Source organism: Bos grunniens, chromosome 24 (genome assembly GCF_055505025.1).
Source record: "Bos grunniens cultivar Pamir isolate PY7600 chromosome 24, Bosgru_T2T1.0, whole genome shotgun sequence".
Classification (NCBI taxonomy): Eukaryota; Metazoa; Chordata; class Mammalia; order Artiodactyla; family Bovidae; genus Bos; species Bos grunniens.
This window is the reverse complement of record NC_141188.1, coordinates 60,520,659-60,532,156: the sequence shown is the minus strand read 5'-3', so window position 1 is coordinate 60,532,156 and position 11,498 is coordinate 60,520,659. Positions and strand designations below refer to the sequence as shown.

The following is an 11,498-nucleotide window of genomic DNA, read 5'->3' as shown; positions in this document are numbered from 1 at the left end:
TGTTGCAAACTCAGCATTTTGATGAGCTTATCTTAATGCACGGCTCCTCTAAGCTGGGTTGGAGAGTGACCTCCCCTTTTCTTCCGTGTCTCTCAGAGGACTCTGTGACTGACCACAGAGCTGCAGTGGGGCTTGAAATGGATCCACTGAACTATAAGGCCAGAGGCCAATGTTAAGCTGAGTTCTGTGTGTTTCATGTCCTGGATATATAAAGCTTTCTTCCTTTCCCACTTTGTATTCCTCCTAATACTATTTATATATATTTGTCTTTTTTGGTACATGATGAGAATATATCATTGTCTCCTTGCAGAGCAGAAACTGTTTCCATTCCCACAGTGCCAACTTACTACGTTGATTTCAAAGAGAACGTGTGATCCAGCCACCAAAAGCTGACCTAAAAAGACTTTGCAAACAAACCATTTCCGAGTCGATGGCCTCTAAGGAGCGTGTCTGTGCCCACGTGTGCACACACCTACGTGGCATCGCACACCTACGTGGCATCGCATAGTGTGGTCAGTCTGCACTCCATATAAATACAAGTGTGTATATCTGATTTTTATAAATAATATGTATTATTTCTAAAACATCTATATTCATGTGTGGGCAAAGACAAGACATCTAACCAGCGCTTTGTTAGTTTGAGTTTTTACTTTAGCATTCATCCTCTTCATTTTCCAGAGTTCCTTTAAGAAATACATATATTCTTTCATCTGTAATGTGTTGACCTGAGAGAGACTGGCAGACGTTTCTCCAACAAAGATGAGTTTACTCAGGATCAGCAGAGAATTGTAACTTGGGGTCTGTAACCATGGCAAGCCATATGCCATGCAGGTCCCAAGATGACAGAGAAAGGGGAATGCTTTCACAGAGGGGAAATGGAAGCGGGGAGGACTGTGGTAAATAAAGAGTCCATGGCTTTTCACTGGCTGAGACCTTGCCAGGAAAGCAGTCTTCTCCTTCCTGTTGGGCTCGGCCATGTCCCAGGGTGTGAGGGCTCCCCCTGCTTGTCTCTCCTTACTCTATTTGAGATTTCCATTTATTAATTTTTTTTACAAGAAACACAAAGGAAATAAAGCTTTAGAGCACTGGTAAGAGTTCTGATAAGAGTGAAGAGCTAACTCATTTGAAAAGACCTGATGCTGGGAAAGATTGAAGGCAGGAGGAGAAGGGGACGACAGAGGATGAGGTGGTTGGATGGCATCACTGACTTGATAGGCATGAGTTTGAGCAGGCTCTGGAAGTTGGTGATGGACAGGGAGGCCTGGTGTGCTGCAGTCCATTGGGTCGCAAACAGTCGGACACGCCTGAGCGACTGAACGGAAGAGGTTGTTTGGCTCAGAGTAAGTGTAAGTGAAATGTAGATAGACGCTCTCCTAATGATAACTTAGTTTGCTGCTGTTTAGAGTTGATTTCATTTCCTAATAGATTTGAAGGGATATGTAACTTTGATTTGGGGGTTATAAGAAGGTGGTGCTAGGAGTTCTAGTTTTCACTAGAACTTGACTTTAGGAACCAAGTTATCAGTGGTTCCCTTGTCCTGGAAACGGCTATGTAATAAATTGTACTCATGTATTTCCTGACATTTATCTTAAATAGAAATTCCTGCATTAAAGGAATGTGGATATGCCTTCAGTAGTTACTTCATTCAGAATTTTACTGAGCACCAACTTTATCCAAACACTGTCTCAGATTCTGAGAACACAGGATGAATGGACTGTAGTTCCTTCTCTCAGGAAACTGTCTTTGCTGAAAAGCCTGTTCCTACAGGTTAAGCTGCAGGTGCTGTTGGCGCGGGTGTGGGCGTGCACGCCTGTGTTCTACCTGCCTTATTTAATTATGAGTATTCTTGTAGCATTTTTCAACGCAAATAGATCCTAGGGAAAAAGAGTTCTGAAAAGTGAAGAGCCCCAGTACTACTCCCAAGGCACCATAAGGAGGCAGTCTTGGAGAACAGAAAGTACCCGGGCTTTAAAGCCATTCAGACCTCGGCTGAAACCTCCAGCCTAGCATGTTTCAAGTCTCAAGCTCTGGGCTTTTTCAGTGACCTGAAGATGATAAAAACTGACTCTCAGTGGTGTGCTAAAGATCTGAGATCTTTTGGGTAAAGTGTCTGGTTCCTGGTCAGCACTTAATACTTGCCTAGGTTCGTTTGAATATGGTTGTAAATTAATGTTATCAACAGTTTAGTATGGGAGAGCCAGCCTGCCATTGTGTTCAAGAGCCCTCTTCTGGAACCCACCTGCCTGGGTTCTACTTCTGGTCCTGACATGCTCTACTTTATTTAATTGTGGAGAATCTCTCTGGGCCACTGCTTTCCTATTGGCATTTTAAATAAAGAGTCAGTTCAGTTTAGTCACTCAGTCATGTACGACTCTTTGTAACCCCATGGACTGCAGCACGCCAAGCTTCCCTATCTGTCACCAACTCCCAGAGCTTACTCAAATTTATGTCCATTGAGTCAGTGATGCCATCCAACCATCTCATCCTCTGTTGTCCCCTTCTCCTCCTGCCTTCAATCTTTCCCAGCATCAGGGTCTTTTCAAATGAGTCAGCTCTTCACATCAGGTGGTCAAAGTATTAGAGCTTCAGCTTCAGCATCAGTCCTTACAATGAATATTCAGGACTGATTTCCTTTAGGATGGACTGGTAGGATCTCCTTGCAGTCCAAGGGACTCTCAAGAGTCTTCTCCAACACCACAGTTCAAAAGCATCAGTGCTTTGGCACTCAGCTTTGTTTATAGTCCAACTCTCACATCCACATAAGACCACTGGAAAAACCATAGCTTTGACTAGATGAACCTTTGTGGGAAAAGTAATGTCTCTGCTTTTTAATATGCTGTCTAGGTTGCTCATAACTTTTCTTCCAAGGAACAAGTGTCTTTTAAATTCATGGCTGCAGTCACCATCCACAGTGATTTTGGAGCCCAGAAAAATAAATTCTGTAACTGTTTCCACTGTTTCCCCATCTATTTGCCATGAAGTGATGGGACCAGATGCCATGATCTTAGTTTTCTGAATGTTGAGCTTTAAGCCAACTTCTTCACTCTCCTCTCTCGCTTTCAACAAGAGACTCTCTATTTCTTCATCACTTTCTGCCATAAGGGTGGTGTCATCTGCATATCTGAGGTTATTGATATTTCTCCTGGAAATCTTGTTTCCAGTTTGTGCTTCATCCAGCCCAGTGTTTCTCATGATATACTCTGCATAGAAGTTAAATAAGCAGGGTGACAATATACAGCCTCGACATACTCCTTTCCTGATTTGGAACCAGTCTGTTGTTCCATGTCCAGTTCTAACTGTTGCTTCCTGACCTAAATATAGATTTCTAAGGAGGTAGATCAGGTGGTCTGGTAGTCCCATCTCTTTCAGAATTTTCCACAGTTTATTGTGATCCACACAGTCAAAGGCTTTGGCATAGTCAATAAAGCAGAAATAGATGTTTTTCTGGAACTCTCTTGCTTTTTCCATGATCCAGCGAATGTTGGCAATTTGATCTCTGGTTCCTACACCTTTTCTAAAACCACCTTGAACATCTGGAAGTTCACAGTTCATGTATTGCTGAAGCCTGGCTTAGAGAATTTTGAGCATTACTTTGCTAGCATGTGAGATGAGTGCAATTGTGCGGTAGTTTGAGCATTTTTTGGCATTGCCTTTCTTTGGGATTGGAATGAAAACTGACCTTTTCCAGTCCTGTGGAGAAGGCAATGGCACCCCACTCCAGTACTCTTGCCTAGAAAATCCCATGGACGGAGGAGCCTGGAAGGCTGCAGTCCATGGGGTCGCTGAGGGTCGGACATGACTGAGCGACTTCACTTTCACTTTTCACTTTCATGCATTGGAGAAGGAAATGGTGACCCACTCCAGTGTTCTTGCCTGGAGAATCCCAGGGACGGCAGAGCCTGGTGGGCTGCTGTCTGTGGGGTCGCAGAGTCGGACACGACTGAAGTGACTTAGCAGTAGCAGTGGCCACTGCTGAGTTTTCCAAATTTGCTGGCATATTGAGTGCAGCACTTTCACAGCATCATCTTTCAGGATTTGAAATAGCTCAACTGGAATTCCATCACCTCCACTAGCTTTGTTCATAGTGATGCTTTCTAAGGTCCACCTGACTTCACATTCCAGGATGTCTGGCTCTAGGTGAGTGATCTCACTATCGTGGTTATCTGGGTCATGAAGATCTTTTTTGTATAGTTCTTCTGTGTATTCTTGCCACCTCTTCTTAATATCTTCTGCTTCTGTTAGGTCCATACTATTTCTGCCTTTATTTAAATAAAGAGTAAGTTAGTGTTAATAATAGAATGTTAGGAATAGTTCCTGGTACGTACTAATTACTATATGAGTTTTGTTAAAATGAGATAACATTACCTTTGATTCTATGGAATCTACACTTATTAAATTAGACAAAAGCTTTCAAGATTTGGGAGACATTTTTATCCATTTTTCAATAATGAGATGACAGTGATAATATCAAAGCAAACTGCTGACTAGATTATCTCCAGAAATGTGTTTGATGTGTCTCAGTAAAAAAGATCACTAAGTGGACTAAGAAGATTTAGTAGAAATAATTTTACTTTCATTCCTGTTTTGGGTACTGTTCTTTATTTTTTTGTTGCTAAATAACTTTAAGCTTGCATTTCTATTGTATGCGTGCTTAGTCGCTCAGTCGTGTCCTAGTCTTTGCAACCCCATGGACTATAGCCAGCCAGGCTCCTCTGTCTGTGGAATTATCCTGGCAAGAATAGTGGAGTGGGTTGCCATTTCCTTCTGCAGGGGATCTTTCTGACCCCGGGATCGAACCCCGTTCTCCTGCCTTGTAGCCCAGGCACATTAGGGGAACACCAAATCAGGCTTGCCTATCCTCCCTTCTCCCTGGGGTCAGCAAGGCCTCAGGTGGGAGGGCTGTGTATCTGGGAAGTACAGATTTTCAACATTTAGAGATGATTTATTTCAACCATCACATTCCATCGCTGGGTAATAAAATTCCAGGGTGATTAATTCTGTCGTTTGCCACCTTGGAAATGTCTGAAGGTGAGAGATGTTGAAATTAATGGTTAAAATGTAACTTTTTAAATTACCATGGTGTGAGTCAGGATTTCCATAACCTGTTTTGCTCATTGTTACCAAGACTGTTGGGCTGAACGTAGTTTCACAAGCAGACTCACCAACATGACTCACGTGGAATCAGCAGTGACATTTCTAGCAACGGAGTCGCAGCTGTCGTCATGGTCAGAGAACCAGATGTCACCGTTTTTACATTGCTAAAGTTATTTGGGAGTGTAGTGGCACCCCACTCCAGTACTCTTGCCTGGAAAATCCCATGGACGGAGGAGCCTGGTGGGCTGCAGTCCATGGGGTCACTAAGAGTCGGACACGACTGAGCGACTTCCCTTTCACTCTTCACTTTCATGCATTGGAGGAGGAAATGGCAACCCACTCCAGTGTTCCTGCCTGGAGAATCCCAGGGACAGGGGAGCCTGGTGGGCTGCCGTCTGTGGGGTCGCACAGAGTGGGACACGACTAAGCGACTTAGCGGCAGCAGCAGTGCTCTCTGGATGTCATTCAGGCCACGGAGAGTCTTGTCTTACTAGTGTGAGTACTGCAGATGCCAAAAGCCGAATGTATGTGATTTTCCCCCCCAAGGTTTCAGAGATATTTTTTAAAACATCAGTAAATTACCATATATTCTAAGAAACATTTGGAAAAGATAGTATTTGTGATACACATTGTCTAGTCTTAAAATTTTGTCTGGTTTCTAACAGTGACTATTTGATATTTCATTTTGTGACATATCATTAAACAAGGTAACATTAAATAACTATCTTTTGATATTTAACTAATTTCATCTCTCTCACACTACTCTTTAAATGATCAGATCAGATCAGTCGCTCAGTCGTGTCCGACTCTTTGCGACCCCATGAATCACAGCACACCAGGCCTCCCTGTCCATCACCAACTCCCGGAGTTCACCCAGACTCACGTCCATCGAGTCAGTGATGCCATCCAGCCATCTCATCCTCTGTCGTCCCCTTCTCCTCTTGCCCCCAATCCCTCCCAGCATCAGAGTCTTTTCCAGTGAGTCACCTCTTTGCATCAGGTGGCCAAAGTACTGGAGTTTCAGCTTTAGCATCATTCCTTCCAAAGAACTCCCAGGGCTGATCTCCTTCAGAATGGACTGGTTGGATCTCCTTGCAGTCCAAGGGACTCTCAAGAGTCTTCTCCAACACCACAGTTCAAAAGCATCAATTCTTTGGTGCTCAGCCTTCTTCACAGTCCAACTCTCACATCCATACATGACCACAGGAAAAACCATAGCCTTGACTAGACGAACCTTTGTTGGCAAAGTAATGTCTCTGCTTTTGAATATGCTATCTAGGTTGGTCATAACTTTCCTTCCAAGGAGTAAGTGTCTTTTAATTTCATGGCTGCATGATACTGATAAATAATTATGGTTGCCAGAAAAAAATACAGTTGTCCAGTCAATTTAATTTCATATTAACAAAAAGAATATTTATACTATAAAATGATTCACTGTTTATCTGAATATCAAATTGAACTGGGAGTTAGATGTTTTTATTTGCTAACTCAGACAATCCTGTAAGTGTTGTCCCAAGTCCAAGAAGACAACTTTGAAATCTGTACTTTAAAAGTCTAACACCCATTTCAGGACAGAGTTAATAACCATTATTTTTGTGAAATATCCTTGATCCCTTCAGGAAGATTCGGGCCTCTCTTTAGCATCCATGTATCTTTAATATACCCAATCCAGAGCATGTATCAGCGTGTTACCATTTGTCTTTACATCTCTCATATTCTAACCTATGAGAGTAGGGGTCTGTTTTCTTCAACCTCCAGTCACCAGAGTCTAGCTCTGTGCCTGACAGGTTAAAGCAGATAACTCATGAATAACGAAGGCTCTTTGGTGCCCAGCCCACAACCTCCTACTGAGCTCCAGAGTCTAGCTCTGTGCCTGACAGGTTAAAGCAGATAACTCATGAATAACGAAGGCTCTTCAGTGCCCAGCCCGAAACCTCCTACTGAGCTCCAGAGTCTAGCTCTGTGCCTGACAGGTTAAAGCAGATAACTCATGAATAACGAAGGCTCTTTGGTGCCCAGCCCACAACCTCCTACTGAGCTCCAGAGCCACGGACATCCAAGGCACCTTAGGTCATCCATCGGCTCTTCCAGTCCAACATATCCAAAACGTACCTTGTCATCTTTTTGTGAGATCTGATCCCGTCCCTCCAGCTTCTGCCCTGGTCAGTGGCAGCGCTGTTCAGGCCGTCAGCCAGGCAACCACCCTGGAAGCCCTGCGAGGTGTGCCCCTTGCCACTCCTGTTCCTTCATCTGTTCAGTGAGTAAGATCTTAAAGGTTCTTCTTTAAGATGTCTCGTACTCAGCCTTCCTTTCCAACCTCATTGTGAAATAACGGGGAAGAATAGCAGCATCAAAGACTGAGTGGAACTGGAATTCAGAAATAAAAAATTACTTCTGAATATAAGCGTTCTGACTTCAGTATCTATATGTAGTTCTAAAACAAACAACCCCCAAATATCAGATGCCCAGTTTCAAAAGAGAAGAACCTTTTACAGGGCTTCCCCAGTGGCTTAGCAGTAAAGAATCCCCCAGCAATGCAAGAGATGGGGGTTCAATCCCTGGGTCAGGAAGATCCCCTGGAGAAGGAAATGGCAGCTCTCTCCAGTGTTCTTGCCTGGAGAATCCCATGGACAGAGGAGCCTGGTGGGCTACAGTCCATGGGGGTTGCAAGAGAGTCGGACACAACTGAGCGATTAAACAACAAATTTACTATGTAAAAAATAGTAGAATTTTTGGTTAAAGTCTAAAATACTCTATAGAGGAATATAATTTTATTTATAGACAGTGGTTGTACCTACAGAGTAACCGGATGTAAGTGATCTGACTTCTGTCCTGTTTCCATAACTATTTTGAGTAGTTATTGTCCTTACAGAGGATCACGGGACTTGTTCTCAGCCACACAGGAGTGGCAGGGTCCGGTATGGTGGGGTCTTCTACAGCCTAAGCTAGTGCTTTGCCAAATATGTGTCTGATGTTGCCCTTTTTAAAAAAAAAAAAAATTCTGAGTTTGTTTACTGTTCCACAAATAACCTTGTTAAGAAGGAGATTATCATCTCTGTTTTTAAAATCAGTTTTATAATCACATAATCTTAAATACACACACGCAATGTCTCCTCTAATGTCATCTGAAAAATGCCAGAAGAGAAACTGTCTACGTTTTTTTCTGCTTATTAGCTAGCTGTCTCCCAGGAAGAAGGGTATGGGATTTAGAATGAAGAGGAATGGAATTCATACTCCAATCTGGCTCCTTTCTGGCTGTTTGGCATTACATAACTTATCTGACCTAATGCTCAGTTTATTTATAATGTGGCAGAATAAGACCTATTTCTTATGCCTACTCTGTACCCAGCAATGTTGGTTTAGCTTCCTTTTTGTTGTTGTGGCTTAGTAGCTAAGTCGTGTCTGACTCTTTGCAACCCGTGGACTGCAGCCCACCAGACTCCTCTGTCCATGGGATTCTCCAGGCAAGAATACTGGGGTAGGTTGCCATGCCTTCCTCCAGGGGATCTTTTCGACCCAGGGATCTCACCGCTGTCTCCTCCACTGGCAGTCGAATTCTCTACAACTGAGCCACCTGGGAAGCCCACCTTCCTTTTACCAAACTTTAAATGTTAGATGAGTTACTCACATGAATAAAACTACTTTTTTCTCTCTGTTTAGCCTAAGTTATTTAATATTAGAATTATCTTTTTAAAAAATAAATGGTCACTGCTGACCTTCCCAGGTTGCTCAGCTGGTAAAGAATCCATCTGCAATGCAGAAGAGCGACCCGGGTTTGATCCCTTGGTCGGGAAGATCCCCTGGAGGAAGAAATGGCAACCCACTCCAGTCTTCTTGCCTGGAGAATCCCATGGACAGAGGAACCTGGCGGGCTACAGTCCAGAGGGTCTCAGAGCCAGACACGACTGAGCAGCTAAACGCAGCACAGCACGTGGTCACTGCTATCTGGTTATTTGATCTCAGACACCTGGGCTACACAACACAGGCACTGCAACATTGATCTGTGAGGGTTTTACTGCTCTCTAAGTAGAGTGTAAGTTTAAAAATGCTGTTCTAGTGAATCAATTGAATGTATCATCACATTACGTTACGCTCTTGTGTTTCCTGAAAAAGTTGCACAGATCCCGGCTCTGTGCTCGTCCCAGGCTAGGAATGCGCACTGGATTTGAATAATTACCTTCATGCCTAGAATTAATTGTTCTTTTTTCATGTATGCTAGGTCTTTGCAAATTAAGATTCTTTGTGTCAGAAGCTTTGTGACCTGCCAGTGTGTGGATTCACTTCATCCGGCCTGAAAAAGAAATGCCTCAAAAGAGAAGCGCTTCCGCATCAATATTTTTTTTTCTGGGAAATTAAACCTTCTGTAATATTTGCCCTTCTGTAATTGAGTGAAGGTAGGAATCTTTTCTAAAATTCCTGTGATGAATTCAGTACATACAGAGAAGGTTTAAATACATCACGGCGAGTACTTTGTACTATGCAGCTCGAGAAATGGAACAGCACTAATGACTTCGAGCCCCAGGTGTCCCCCAGCTCTGCCAGGCTCCTCGGCCCTTTCACAGTCCAGAATCTGGCGTTTATCATGCCGTATGTTCTTTCTTGGGCTTTCCAGGTGGCGCTTGTGATACAGAAACTGCCTGCCAATGCAGGAGACCTGGGTTCAGTCCCTGGGTCAGGAAGATCCCCTGGAGGAGGTCATGGCAACCCACTCCAGTGTTCTAGCCTGGAGAATCCCATGGACGGAGGAGCCTGGCGGGCTAGAGTCCATGGGGTCACAAAGAGTTGGGCATGAGTGAAGCGACTTAGCACGCACACTCGCACGCATGCACATGTTCTTTCTTACGTAGATTTTTACTATATAGGTTTCATTCCTAAGTGACTCAAGCAGTTTGGATTTGCACGTTTTTAAGCTTTATGCAAATAATATCATGTTCTGCTGCTTATGCTCCTTCTCTTCCTGCTCAGTTTAGTGAGATCCGTCTGTGCTGATGCATGGATCTCTATCCACTTACTTTCACTGGTATTATAAGTTTGTCATTATTCACTTGATGGATAATTAGGTTGTTTGGGGATTTGTTTTTTCAATCCCAGAAATGACTGCCTTGAACACACCTTGTTTATCTCTTTGTACACAGGTGTGAATTGTGTTTTTATACATACAAGTGGAATTTCTGGGGCATGGAGTCTTCAACCTCCATGAGACATTGCAAAACTGCTCACCAGTATCAGTTTACACTGGCCAGCAGAGGAGGAGAATTCCCTTTGCTATCATCCTCTCCTATCCGTGATTTTATATGGCTTTTGAATGTGTAGTAGGATCATCTAGTGGCTTTATTTGCATTTCTTAGATTCTTTACCATCCGGGCCACCAGGGAAGCCCTCTTAGATTACTAAGGATTACTAAGCCCTCTTAGATTACTTTAAAATATTTTACTTGTTTTTATCAGTCATTTCCAATTTCTCTTCTCAGAATGGCTTTCTCCCCCCAGATTACTCCTTGTGATGCCTGATGTTACGTTGGTTTGTCTGGGCTCAGGGAAGCCCAGACAGCTGATAAACATTATTTCTGGCCGTGCCTGTAAGTGCGTTTGTATAGTGAAAGTCGCTCAGTCGTGTCCGACTCTTTGCAACCCCATGGACTATACAGTCCATGGAATTCTCCAGGCCAGAATCCTGGAGTGGGTAGGCTTTCCCTTCTCCAGGGGATCTTCCCAACCCAGGGATCGGACCCAGGTCTCCCACACTGCAGGCGGATTCTTTACCAGCTGAGCCACAAGGGACTCAGAATGTGGCTGCGTCTGGACATAAGGTCTTTAAAGAGGTAACTCAGTTAAAATTAGGTCATTACATCGGGCCCTAGTCCAGCTGATTGGTATCCTTATAAGAAGAGAAGACTGGGACACAGGGAAAGACACCGGGGCTGGAAGCTCACGGAGACGGTGCCAGGACGCAGTGAGAGGGCCCACCTGCAAGCCGAGAGAGCCCTCAGAAGGAACCAGTCCTCTTGACACTTTAATCTTGGACTTCTAGCCTCCAAACTGGGAGGAATAAATTTCTGCTAAGCTCCCTAGTCTGTTACAGTTTCTTATGGCCAGCCCCAGCAAACTGAGAGAGTCAGGAATGGTGTTTGTAATGATAGACATATGTTGCGACCCATGGTGGGACAAGCAGATTCCATTCCTGGGTTTGAAAATGTCCTTAGAGTTGCATTGAGAGAACAACCAGGTGGATGGGACTCGTTTGGCAGGGAGGTTGAGAGGAAAGTCCATCGTGTTGCTTTCTGAAAGTCATGAGCATTTTGGATTTCTGTCCTTGCCATGGGCTAGTTTTCCAGCTACTCTGTGAATAGGTACAGTAAAAATGTCTTTCCACTAAAAGTCTTTCGCTCATGGGGAGTCAGAATC

The 11,498-nt window shown here is 43.8% G+C and overlaps 1 long non-coding RNA gene across 1 annotated transcript; it reads left to right on the top strand.

Annotated features, from left to right (window-relative positions):
• The first annotated feature begins 310 nt into the window (after positions 1-310).
• Positions 311-9,478, top strand: LOC147346386 (uncharacterized). Its single transcript, XR_015153588.1, has 2 exons — positions 311-512; positions 9,314-9,478. It is a non-coding gene; the product is annotated as an uncharacterized LOC147346386 (long non-coding RNA).
• The last annotated feature ends 2,020 nt before the right edge of the window (positions 9,479-11,498 follow it).